Source organism: Lupinus angustifolius, unplaced genomic scaffold, assembly GCF_001865875.1.
Source record: "Lupinus angustifolius cultivar Tanjil unplaced genomic scaffold, LupAngTanjil_v1.0 Scaffold_26_26, whole genome shotgun sequence".
NCBI lineage: Eukaryota > Viridiplantae > Streptophyta > Magnoliopsida > Fabales > Fabaceae > Lupinus > Lupinus angustifolius.
Window position 1 is genome coordinate 35433 of NW_017720393.1, and position 14103 is coordinate 49535.

The following is a 14103-nucleotide window of genomic DNA, read 5'->3' on the forward strand; positions in this document are numbered from 1 at the left end:
AAATGCAACTACTTTTTGGTATGAAAAGCTTTGCTGCCTATAGTAGTTTTATTCAACTCGAGCAAGATTGTCTCTAATTAATGGATAGTACATGTAATTTAGACCAAAAGAAACAATCATTCATTCAATAAACAAACACATAGCATAATTTAGCAAATTATTTATTCCTCAAACCTAAGAATTTGCTTATCCATATATATAACGTAACAAAGAGACAACAAACCAATGGTTTAACAAAATCCAAAATAATTAAGTATGACCCACAACTTAATAAAGGCAAAGCAATATAATGCATAATCCAACCATCGCTTAAGTCCTAAAAATAGAATAAGCAACTTATGGCAAGTTCACATTCAAAACTACTCGAGAGTAGAAATCATAACAAAGATGCACCAGACCTTGAAAATTCACGCAATCACAGAAGTATATTGCATAGGTATATCCCTAAATTTTAAGCATCAAAACCATGCATACTACGTGACTCACAAATTTTCACGTTAAATCAATGTTAACATAAAAAATTCCTCTCTTTTTATGGTATGCAATGTTAACATAAAAAATTTCTTCTTTTTGCAGTGTGGAACTCAATGTTAGAAAGTGGAAAGAATACAAGCTTATTGTGAAGGACTCTCCCTCCTCAAAGTTCATATATTTCCTTTGACAAAATTACTTTGACTGTGTTCCCAAGTCAAATTAACAATTTTTGATGAATATATATCCCCTATCCTTAATTCATGTATCATTCCATGTCTCATGTATACACTTAAATCTAAATACGTGAATACTATATATTACTTTTGTAAAATGAAATGTCTTTTTTTATTTATTGGCAAACTCTGATCGATTCATGACAGAAAGACAAGAAGAATATGGGATGGAGGATCTGCCTTCTCTTTTTTATATCATACCTACTTTAACTCTCTTAGTTTGATGCTTCTCTCAGCTATAAGAATAAGAAGAATGAAAGAGGTAATTCTGGCTAGAGGAAGAAATTTTTGTATTATCATATAATGTGAATAAAGTTATGCTATTTTCTTCATAATGACTAATGAGTACATATTAATATCTATTTGCTACTGTTATCCATTATAACAAAACAAAAAGTGTCATGCACAGGTTTTGAATATAAGCTCTTCTAAAGAATCATCACTGTGAGAATTAAGTGATAGAAAGAAGTAATGAAATGTTGTCCAAAATAATTATTTCACATGTAGATTTATGTAATGTTAACATTTAATATAAAAGTATAGTTGATGGAGCAGAAAGCTCACCATTCTGTCGGATCTAATCTTCATATAAAACAAAATGAAGAAAAAGGAATCGTGAGAGTGGGTGAGGCAGGTGGTGGAGTGAGAGGAGATCACCAAATTTTCAATTCCTCACGAATTGATCACAGAGGTGACGGGAATCGTTACAATCCTAAGGGCTTCTTCAAGGCTCTCCAATCAAATTGTACCACTTTTTTCTTCACAAATATCCCAGATAGTCATGGAATTTCAGAGATGTGGGCTGTGTTTTCAAAATGGGGAAGTGTGGGAGATGTGATGATCCCCAGAAAAAGAGACAAGAGAGGGAATCGATTTGGTTTTGTAAGATTCAAACAATTAGATAAGGATGACAAACTCCTAAAGGCACTAGAGCAAGTGTGGATTGGGAATTACAAAATCAAAATCAACAGCCCTAGATTTAAAAGAAAGGAAGATCGAAACTATAGGGAAGGAATTGTTCCAAGAAGGATTCCGCAATCTATCGGGTTTCATTCTAAAGTGATTACAAAGGATGGGAATCACTTATCTTGGAAACAAGTTCTTCTTAAAGATAATACAACTACAAATTCGACACCAACAGTTACTGATAAAATTCTACACTACAATGTACCAGATGAAGTCTTAACTTCTGTAAATGACCAGTTGGTAGGAGAACTAGTAAGGTGGGAAGATGTTAACAACTTACAACAAATCTTGAACAGAGAAGGTGTCTTCTCTGTGAAGACCATCCATATGGGAGGAAAGTTGTTCCTTCTCAAATCGGAAGGAAAGGAGGACGTTCGACAGTTCTTTAGTGATGAAGAACAGTGGTGGAAACCGATTTTCAAGGAAATCAATAAATGGAATCCCTCCATTCGTTCCTTGGAAAGGCTGGTTTGGATTAAATGTCTGGGGGTTCCGATGCATGCTTGGTCAGAGGATTTCTTCAAAACTGTACACAGAATGTGGGTGACCTCATTAGGATTGACGATGATACTAAAAACATGGAAAGATTGGATGTTGCTAGATGTCTTTTGGCTACTTCTGTCTTGAAACACATCGACGTCACCCAAAGAATTCTTATCGGAGATTTGGATTGGGAGATCAGAATGCTTGAAGAAGTTTCCCTTGACACGAGTCAGTCACGAAATAAAGTAAGGACGGCCATAGAAGACATCATGTCTTCGGCTTCTGCAGATTCGGAGGATGAGGAATGGTGGCCGGATTGTGAAAACGGTGGTTTGGAGACATCTCCATCGGTTGGTGATGATGATGACGTGGCTTTAGGTCTGGGTCATCCGTACAAGGGTCAGACTGTTTCTTTTGGGGGAAGTAAAAAGGAGTCTATGAAGGTAGGAAGAAAACCACAAACCGTCAACTCTTGTGCGGCGGGTTCAGTGGAAGAAGAAAAATCTATCACAAAACAGGAAACTAGGCTCTCTGGTGATGGGAAAGTGTGTGACGTTTTAGTATCAAAGGAGATTGGAAGTGGAGAAAATGGAGAAGAAGAGGCAGCCGTGTGGGAGAGAGAAAGGTGTAGGAAGGGAAAAGGCTCTTTCCACATTGACCTAACTGATATTGGGCCTAAATTGCCTTCTGGGTCCACTAAGGGGGTAAATAAAAATTCTTTTGTTTGTTTGAAGCCTCTTGGCCCAACTCAGGTTTGTAGTAATTATGAAGAGCACGTGAACACTTGTGAAATTGCCAGCTCACAATTAGTGCATCACGTGGGTAAAGGTGGTGTAGACACTCATTTAAGTTTTTTTTGTGCGAAAAATATTGAAGATAATTCTGGATTGGGCCTCCCTATTTTATCTCCTATTGTTAGTGATCCTATCTCTACAACTTGTATTGAATTAAATGAAGCTGGAGGTGGACAGGTTATTGCACCATTGCCTACTTTGGATTTAAATGATAAAGGAAGGAGTAGAAAAAAGAAGTGTTCAAAGGCTAATTTAAATATGCATAATCATTTTTTTGCATCCATAAGGCCAAAATGTGGTAGGAAGTCTAAGAGGAAGCTCCCAAAAGGGAAGGAAAAAAACGTATGTGGCCTTGGTGTGTGCATTGGGACAAAAAATTCCTCAAAAATTCCGAATTTTCCTATTGGGGATTCTGAAATTGTTCCAAATTCTCTATCGGGTGAAGATGAAGACCTCAAATATGGTGACAATAATGCTTTGAAAATATGGGAATTAGGCAAACGCTTGGGAGTTTCGTTTGGAGGGGAGGACAAGGTTATTGTCAAAAGAATTGAAGACTTGGAGGAACGGGATAGGATTGGTTTTTTTAATTCTAACCAAGGGGATCGTGAAGGTAATCAATGAATTGCCTCTCTTTAAATGTGAGGGGGTTGGGGAGTAGTTTAAAAAAAAGAGGTGTTAAGGAGTTAATTAGAAATAACGATGTGGATTTTATCGGTATTCAAGAAACAAAGTTTGAAGAGTGCAATGTGAATCTTTGTGCTAGCATTTGGGGGAATAGTGATTGTGACTGGGATTTTATCCCATCAGTTGGGAGGTCTGGTGGTATTCTTAGCATTTGGGACAAAAATAAGTTCCACAAAATTGACTCTTATGTGGGCTCTGGTTTTTTGGCTACTTTGGGAACTTGGATGGATGGTCAGGTAACTTGCTGCTTGATTAATATTTATTCACCTTGTATTTTGAATCAAAAAATTCAGCTTTGGGATGATCTCTTGCATTTGAAGCATAGTTTGGGAGATATTATTTGGTGTTGTTTTGGTGACTTTAATTCTATTCGAAGTGAGTCTGAAAGGAGGGGAACTGTTGCTGGAAGTTGTAGTAAGGATATCCGTATGTTTAATGACTGGATTAGGGGGATGGAATTGGTAGATATACCCCTAATTGGGAGAAATTTTACCTGGTACCAATCGGGTAGTGGAGCTATGAGCAGGCTTGATAGATTTCTCATATCCCCGGGGTGGTTTGTGAAGTGGCCAGACACAACTCAATGGGCTTTGAATCGAGAATTTTCTGATCATTGTCCGATCGTCCTTAGGCAAAGAAAAGTGGAGAAAGGTTTGATTCCTTTCCGATTCAACAACTATTGGCTTAAGCTTTGCGAATGTGGTATCTAATTCTTTAGCTTTGCGAATGTGGTCTCTAATTCTTGGAGTGAAGTCTTGTGCGGTGGGTGGAAAGCTTTTATTGTAAAGGAGAAATTAAAAGTTTTGAAGGATGGAATTAAGGCGTGGAATAAGGAGTCTTTTGGATGCTTAGATACCAAGTTGGGACGACTGTCTATTGCTATTCAGGAGCTGGATTTAATTGGAGAAAATTCGAGGTTGTCTCTTCATCAACTTTCCTCTCTCAAAAAGCTAACGGCTGATTGGTGGGAAACTGCAAATATGAAGGACAACTTGCTGAGGCAAAAATCTAGATGTAAATGGTTGAAGGAGGGGGACGCCAACACTAGTTATTTTCATGCTTGTATCAATAATAGGAGGCGGAGGAACCAAATTAGAGGTATCTGGATTAATGAGGTGTGGTATGAGGATGATTTGGTAATGAGAAGGGAGATTACAAATTATTTCAAAAATCTTTTTTCTATTCCAAACTTGCTGAAGCCGAAATTGGAAGGTGTTCAATTTCCAATGCTGAATGATAACCAACGGTCTTCTTTAGATGTTGCTTTCTCGGATGAGGAAATTAGATTGGCGGTTTGGAGTTGTGCTGGTGATAAGAGTCCGGGGCCAGATGGTTTTAATTTCAGATTCTTCCAGGAATTTTGGGAGGTGGTTAAAAAGGACATTATTCTCTTTATCAAAGAATTCCATGTTAATGGTAAACTCCCAAAAGGTTTGAATTCTTCTTTCATCGCTTTAATTCCAAAATTAAATTGTCCAAACAAAATACAGGACTACAGGCCGATCTCTTTAGTTGGGTCTTTGTACAAAATTCTTGCAAAGATTTTGGCATCTAGACTTAAAGGTGTTATGGGCTCCTTAATCTCTCCTTCTCAGTCGGCTTTTATTCACGGTAGATATATTCTGGATGCTCCTGTGGTTATTAATGAAGTTATTCATTCTGCTAGTAAGGATAAGGATGGTTGTTTTTTGTTCAAAGTTGATTTTGAAAAAGCTTATGACTCTGTGGATTGGACTTTCCTTGACTTCATGCTTAGCCGCTTTGGTTTCTCGGTAAAGTGGAGGAGTTGGATCTCTGCTTGTCTATCCTCGACCACTATGTCAGTTTTGGTTAATGGTAGTCCAGCAGGCTACTTTTCTGTCTCCAGAGGTCTTCGACAGGGAGACCCAATGGCACCTTTCTTATTTCTTATGGTGGCAGAGGGTTTTGCAGGGTTGGTTAGACAGGCGAGGTCAATTGGTGATCTGGAGGGCTACAAGATTGGTAGAGGTGGTGTAGAAGTTTGTGATCTTCAGTTTGCTGATGATACTGTTATTGTGTGCAAACCTTCCCCTAAAAACCTTCTTTGCTTGAAGACAATTCTTAGATGTTTTGAGTTAGCTTCAGGTTTGAAGGTTAATTCTAATAAGAGCTCTCTTTATGGTATAAATGTGTCAGAAACAGTTATGTCAGGTGCTTCAAACTTCTTATTCTGTAAGATTGGCTCTTTTCCCTTCACTTATCTGGGCGTTCCTGTTGGGGCAAATCCGAGGAGGATTGCTACTTGGCATCACATGACTGAGATTATCAAAAAACGGCTAGCATCCTGGAAATGCAAACATATCTCTTTTGGAGGTAGATTAACCTTGTTGAATTCTGTTTTATCTAACATTCCTACTTATATGTTGTCTCTCTATAAAGCTCCCAAAAAGGTCTTAGCGAAAATTGTCAGCTTGCAACGTAGCTTTCTTTGGGGGAATAAGACAGGTGGTAAATGTATTGCTTGGGTGGCTTGGGATGTGGTTTGCACACCTAAGGACTTAGGTGGCCTAGGGGTTAAAGACCTCTTCCATTTCAACCATGCTTTGTTGGGGAAATGGAGATGGCGTAGGCTTCAAGACAAGGATGCTTTTTGGGTGAAGGTTATTAACTCAAAATATGGGTTTGATTGGTCTATGCCAACAATTGCTTTTGCTTCGACGTGGTGGAAGGACTTAGAAAGAGTGGGCTCTCCTAACGGGGTCACAGGTGGGTGGTTTGATGAAAATGTTTGGAAGGAGATTGGTACTGGTCTTCATACTCTTTTCTGGCATGATACTTGGGTGGGCAATCAGAATCTTAAGATGGCCTACCCTAGATTATTTCGTCTTGCTTCAAACCAACACGCTTGGGTGGGGGATAACGGCTATTGGAGGGATGATGTTTGGTACTGGGAAATCTCTTGGAGGAGAAGTCTTTTTGGCAGAGAGGAATCCATGGCTCGAAATCTGCATGACTTGATTCATCATCATTCCTGTAAAAGAGATGTCATTGATTCTTGGAGATGGGGTCTTGATAGCTCGGGTGACTATGTGGTTAAAACTACTTATTTGGCTCAATTGAATCATCAACAATCGCCTATAGGTAAAGAGCTTAAAAATTGTTGGATTAATTGTGTTCCTTCAAATATTGCTTGTTTTGTTTGGAAACTTATGAGAAGAAGGCTCCCAACAAAGGATGAATTATTTAAAAGGAATGTTATTGTGACAATGGATGACATGGTTTGCAAGTTATGTAATAATCATGTTGAATCCATTGATCACTTATTCATATCTTGTGACTTTGCTTTAAGTGTTTGGAAGGGCTTTTATTCTTGGTTACAAACAAATGTTGTAACTACTTCTTCAATTATGGAGTCTTTCAAGCATCATGAATCCCTGAGAAGTGGTAAATGTGCAAAATTGTGGAGAATGCTTTGGTTTGCCGTCGTCTGGTCTGTGTGGCTTTTGAGAAATGATATGATCTTCTTGGAGAAGGCGCCGAGTTATGTGAACCTTATTGATCTAATTCAAACTAGATCTTGGATTTGGTTTAACTCTTTTAATTCTAAAAATTCTGTTTCTTTTGCAAGTTGGTGCATCATCATATGCAAGAAAAGAGGCACTAAGGCACTGTTCTGAAATTCTTCACAATATGTTCTCTTTCTTTAACAAATTGTTTTTTAAAACCTTTAAATATGATATACCATAAATATGAAGAAAATCAAAATTCCAAAAAGATCTTATAAACAGATTGAGGAAATAAATTGATAAATTATCTATAAAATATGAACTAAATTGGGCATTGAAACCACAATCATTTTAAGCACAATTTCAAACCCATCATTAGCACAGGTTAAGGAAACCTGACAACAACAATTCTAGCAAGATACTCAATTTCAAAACATCATCAAGGTTAGACTCCATAAAATTTTAAATAAATAATTTCATTTAGTTAAATCAACCTACATCAATTCAAAATTTTCTTTCTTTTTAAATAAGCATCTTTATACTATGTTTTTTAAAATTCTAGTAAAACATACGGACTCTCTCCAAATGTATAGGTATATCATTAAAAACTTAACTTGGAGGGACAAAAAGCAATATTCTCTTTTTAGTATATAAGAATAAATAAATAAAACTCACCTTTTTCATTCCATCCCTTAAAATTCCACCACCGCTTCATTATGAGAGACAATCTTTCCTCCGTCTTCAATCTGGCTATGGCATCTCTTCCGATCTTCATTTCATCTTCTCCTCCATCAATGGCAGATATATCAGACAAATTAGCACATTTTGAAGCCATAACTGGCCTCCAAGATCATCATCTCCACAACTGTCATTTCCCATAAATTGTATTAATAATATTATGATTCGTGAACTGATATTACTATGATGTGGTGTTTATTTTATATAAAACACATAGTACTAACTCTTATTATAAACAAATCATAAAATAACATAATTTTAATCATAATATATCTCTTAAGATATTTTAAAAATATAAAATATAATAGTGATAAGATTTTCTATAAAATAATTTAAGATATTCTAATATATAATATAACAATATAATAACAAACCACACTAATATCACATCAATTGGTTTGATAAACTTGCCTAGGTCTGATATTTTATCTCATAATAAATATGAAAATCTCACCCATAAAGAGGGAATTTTCTCTCCTCTAATTTTAATCCAGTAATTTATTTTAATTTTTTTGTGCTATTACACAATCATGTATAACTCAAAAGCAAATTTGATTAAGACAACTACTAAGATCACTGCTTTACACCTGGGATATTTTTGGGGAAATGTGGTGGTTAAGCTTTTATAGTCTCACTATAACAATCTTAGGTTGAAACTGGATGCTCTCCTGGATGTCCAGTACTGGAGGAGGAGATTATGACACATGAAAGTAAAAAAAAATTAACAATACAAATTTTAAATACAGTTTTTTTAAATTATTAAATAAATTTGGGTCTCACATTTCAATACTAAAATGATTAGTTTTATACCAGTAAGGAAATACTATTGGTAATAAAAAAAATTGGTATTCTTTGAAATATACTTAGCAAATTCAGATTCAAGCAAATTGTCAAATTAAAACAAATTGATATCACATCCTTGATCCGACTTGATATCAATTAAAATATTGAATCAGCTTTAAGATAAACTACCTTAAATAATCTCAGTAGCAATCATTCTAGATTTAAAAATAATCCGTAAAATATAGTTATACACATGAGTTAGTTTGTCTATTTTATAGAATAGATTCTAGTAAAAAAATTAATTAGGTAGAGTTTTTTAGTTATTTGTAATATTTTTCATGAATATAAATGCAATCCATTTTGCTCTATTTATTGTATCATTCGAAGAAATGGTTGTCTTACATCCCCTATAGTTATTATTTTTCTTCATTGCGGATCATTGGTCTTATATTCAGCATTCATGTAACTTGGCCTCGGCTTACCATGGCCTATCCTTGATGCATGTTTGTTTGCCCTTGTTGAACCATGGGTCATTGTTGGCCCATGATGGCCTTTATGGCCCATCAATTAACTTAATTGTTTGGGCATTAAGTTAACTTGCTTGGACATCTTTAATAGTTTTTCCTTTATTTTGTTTGATGCACTCTTGAATGTTTATCCATTGTATATGGGTTAACATCCAAAATTATGCCTCTTAAATATATCTTTTGCTGGTAAAAAATAAGACAAATAAATCAAAACAGGGAGTAACATATATGTTACTTTTTGCATATCTCATTAGCAAGATTTTCTTGCCATTCAAAGGTGTCTTTAAGTCAAAAGTTGATGAGCAATCACTTTTAAGACAGAATTTATAAAGCTGTTCTATCTATGCTAATAAAGTTTTTCCCTTTACAACATAAATCAAACTCTTGAACCGGTATTAAGTATTCTAATGATCAACCAACCTGGCCTGTTGTGGTTGTTGGTTCATTAACATGCTATATGAAGCTTATAGAAAAGTAAGGTTCATAAAAATAGCAAGCTTATGATATTTTAATCTCTAAATTGTATCACACCTACCTAAAAACTGTATATTTTTCCTTATGGTTAAAATTTTGAAGAATGGACAACTACTTCTCTTCTTTATATAGTCACCTTTTGCTTTTTGTTTTTGGTTTATCCTTATACAATTATCAAATGATTGCCTTTCAAACTTACGTATGTGAAATGGAACTAAAAATGCAAGTGATGAAGACAAGAGAGTAATGGATTATTGTAAGGAAAAGCAAGACTCAACGTCCATATAAAACCATGTAAGAAAGTGCAAGGAAAAGAAGTACAGAAGAATTTGGGAGAAAAGTATAAGAGGAGTCTCATAATCCACACCCTTTTTATCACTCCCTACTTTTCCTAAATATTATTCATTTTCTCACGTAATGTCATCAATAGAACCCTTGACAAGGCATCAACTGCTAAATTTTCCTTCCCTGGTTTATACTCTATTGTAAAATCATATCCCAGGAATTTATGTAGACATTGTTGTTGCTCAGGTATCTGCAAGTATTGATCCATCAAGCTCCTCAACCCCTTTTGGTCAGTACGAATGATGAATTTATATCCTATCAGATAATGTATGAACTTAGCAATAGCTTCAGAGATGGCCAACATTTCTCTGAAGTAAACAGATTTCTGTTGATTTCTTTGTGCTATTTTTTTTAAAAATATGCAATTGGGTGCCCATTCTGATGTAGCACTACCCTCACATCAATCTCCGAGGCATTTGTTTCCAATATGAAGGATTGGGTAAAGTTTGGTAGTGCTAACACAGGAGCTGAGGTCATGGCCTCCTTTAGTTTAACAAAAGCAAATGTATTGTCTTTTTTCCAGCAAAAAGAATATTTTCGCAACATATCAATTAATAGTGCAACAATCTTTGCATATGATTTAATGAATCTTCTATAGTAATCAGTCAAGCCTAGAAAACCCCTTAGTTGCTTCATATTAACAAGTATAGGTCATTGTAACACTGCTTGAATTTTATTGGCATCCATTGTTACTCATTGTCCTAAAACTATGTGACCTAAATATTCTATTTGTTCCACACCAAAAAAACATTTAGACAGTTTTGCAAAAAGTACATGTTGCTGGAAAGTTTTTAAAACAACTTCCAAATGACATAAATGCTCATACCAAATAGTGCTATATGTAAGAATGAGATTGCAACTAAGAGGGGGGTGAATTAGTTGAGTTAAAAATTATGGCCACTTTTTCTGCAAAATCAAGAGTTAAGAGCAGCGGAAATAATTTGCAGAAAATAACAAGTAAATAATTAAATATTTAAAGGGAGAAGAGAATACATAAGGATTTTATACTTGTTCACCTTCTTGTCCACCGAAGGCTACATCCAATACTCTTGTAGCACCGAAGGCTATAAAAACTTGTTAGATATTTATGGAACGGCAAGCGCACCGTATCGTTCAAGTAATAAAATCTGGTAAAGTACCGGGATATCGTCCTCAAGGAGCAAAGTGGATTTACACTAATTCCTACAAAAATTAGTTAAGCAGTATTTATAATGATATTTTTATAAGATTTGCGTTTAGTTGTGAAAAATCGTAAATTGAACGAAAAATAAATAAATTAAATTGGGATCGAAATGCATCGTTTTTCCCCAATGATATCCATGGATTCAATTCCAAGTGAATTATGAAGTTACTGATTCAGATGTACATGTCATTCAAATCATTTACATCAATCCCTTGAATGTAAAATCCTTAGATAATTGCTCAAATGCCAATTCCTTGAACATTTAACCAATTAACTAGCATTGTGTTCCATATAAAAGCAATTCATGCATCATTCTCCATTCCTAGAGTAATGATGTATGAAGGAAGATGATCCAAGTTCGGTATCAAGTTTAATTTCTCAATTAAACTTGAACAAGAAATTAGTAGCAAATTAAATTCATGCATTAATAACGGGATGAACTTCCAAAAATCAAATAACTATTACAATGGAATCGAATCCAGGAGTACAAAGGTTAGAAGATTACATTTCGAATCCCTCAACAAGAACTAATCACTCCTTCTCGCTATTACATTGCTTGAATCATGAAATTATACAAGGTATCATGTGAAATAGAACTCGCGGAGAAATAGAATCGTTTCCACGAGTTCTATCCTAATCTCCCTATTTTCCGTGCCAAGAATTGCTTCATAAGTGTTTTGATCACTCCCTTTTTGTTCCAGAACTGCCTATATCACGCACTAACTACTACTCTCTCGCTCAAGCTAGAGATTCTCACTTGAGCGAGAGAAGATGCCTTTCCACGCCTGAACGCCTCACCTGGGCGAGAGAAGATGACTTTCCAAACCTGAACACCTCACTTGGGCGAGGGAGAAACATTGAGTATCAGCTTTTTGGTCTTGAAATAGCACATGGGCGACAGTCCCTCGCTTGGGCGAGGGGTACTTGTGTTTTCTGATGATTTTCCTCTGAATTATGGCTTTAGCAACCATTACCTCGCTTGGGCGAGGCTTGTGTTGTTCAGAAACTTATTCTTCTCTTTTTTCCTCCTTTATTCATCATTTCTTAACCTGCAAACAACAACACATAATTAAATTCCTAAAGAATACAAGATTACTAGATTATCGGAAATTGTATGCAATTACATCATAAATCCACATAAAGTGCCCAAAACTCATATACATTTCATTAACATTTTGGCACTTAACAAATTTCCCCCAATCATGACATCGGCTAGATTCACTTACTTGTTCACAGAGACCTGTTTCATGATCAATCATAGTGGACCAAGTTCCAACTGATAACAGAATGCTCATATAGTTCAAGTTCAAACATAATAGCAAGAATAACTACTCATTTCTATCAAAGGACTCTCTCAATCTCACAGGTTATGTGTTTCTCTTATCTCTTTGTTGGACCTAGAACAATTTGACTTTGCATTTCAGTTCAATCAAGCCATATACACAAGTTCAATCATGGAGCTTAAGGACTTCATCAGGGTTGTAATGAGGCCTGACTACAAAAAATATTGGTTTTTCTAGGATTCAAAAAGGGAGGTAGACCACTAGTGCAAACGTACCTTTCCTTCCCGTGTTCCTTTTCCCATTTTGTTGTACCATGCTCTTTTCCATCAACCATTTAATTCTCCTTCTTCAACCGACTCTTTTCTTTTGAGTCACTATTTTCTTGCATGATTTATTTATGAGTTGTTTCTTTCTTTCCTTTGCTTCATGTTTTACCATTTAAACTCGTGGTTGAAGAAGGAGTAGCAACATACAACCCTTGCTGTTGATACACCTGCCCTTGTCGCAAGATGTCATTTTCCACCAAGACTCATATGCATTAATGATCTCTCTCCAAAGGTATGGGGATTGATACATTTCAATGTGGCTTAGGTGCATAATTTACACACACAAAAATAATATTATTTCAACTCAAAGGGGCTAGCAAAAATGGTTCATGATTTATCCGGGTAGGCTTTCTGGCTGTAGTTCAACTATCCTAAACTAAGCCTTAGTCATTTCTATGTTATTCCATGCTTAATGGCAATAAAAAATTAGGCAAAGTTCATTGGTGAGATCCAACAAAGACACTCATCTGTGTTTGGGGTGCACTCACTCACCTGACTATAAGCTTTTTTCCTTTGACTAACTGCTCATTATTCAACCTATTCGATCAGTGTCTGAATCAACATCCACATCCCGAAAACAGTCAAACTCAGAACCTCAATCAATCTCAATCATAGAGTCTTATATCGCATTTCAATTCATATGTCTCTAGCACAACTACACAATTGAAATCAGCAAACACATTTAAACCAGACACATTTTCATCGACTACATTTGTTACTTAACTTGAACAGCAAACAACCAAACACAAAGTACATACTGAAATTACACCTACCTCATAAACATGCATCCTACACTTACATCCTACACGTCGATCCTAAACATACATCCTAAACATTGATCCTAAACATACAGCCTAAACATACATCCTAAATTACACAACATAAATAACAAAACAAGTACAGAGGAACCAGCTTTAGCCCAAAGGCTCGTCAGAGTATGAACTCCATATCATCATCTTCATTATTATCACCCTCTGCGGATGTACCATCTCCAGTAATCTCATATCTAGTGGTTCTGGAAGGTCCTGCTCCCTCTGGAAAGATAGGCATGACCCTAGGCCAAGGAAACTGTTGGGTGAAAGTGTCCGCGGAACCCCATAGTTGGTTCCCTAGACTCAAATGCTGGAAAAAAGCATACAGCCCTTGCTGCTGATACAGCTGCCCTTGTCACATGATGTCATTTTGGAGCTCTATATGCTCCATATGCAATGTGAGTTGGTGAAGTTGCACGGAGTGGTTCCCTTATAAGGTGTCGAATGAGGCATCTGTGGCTGCTGAGGTGGGGATGACGGCTGTGGAGGTGATTGTGGATGATGAGAACTATCACCCTGCTGTACTCC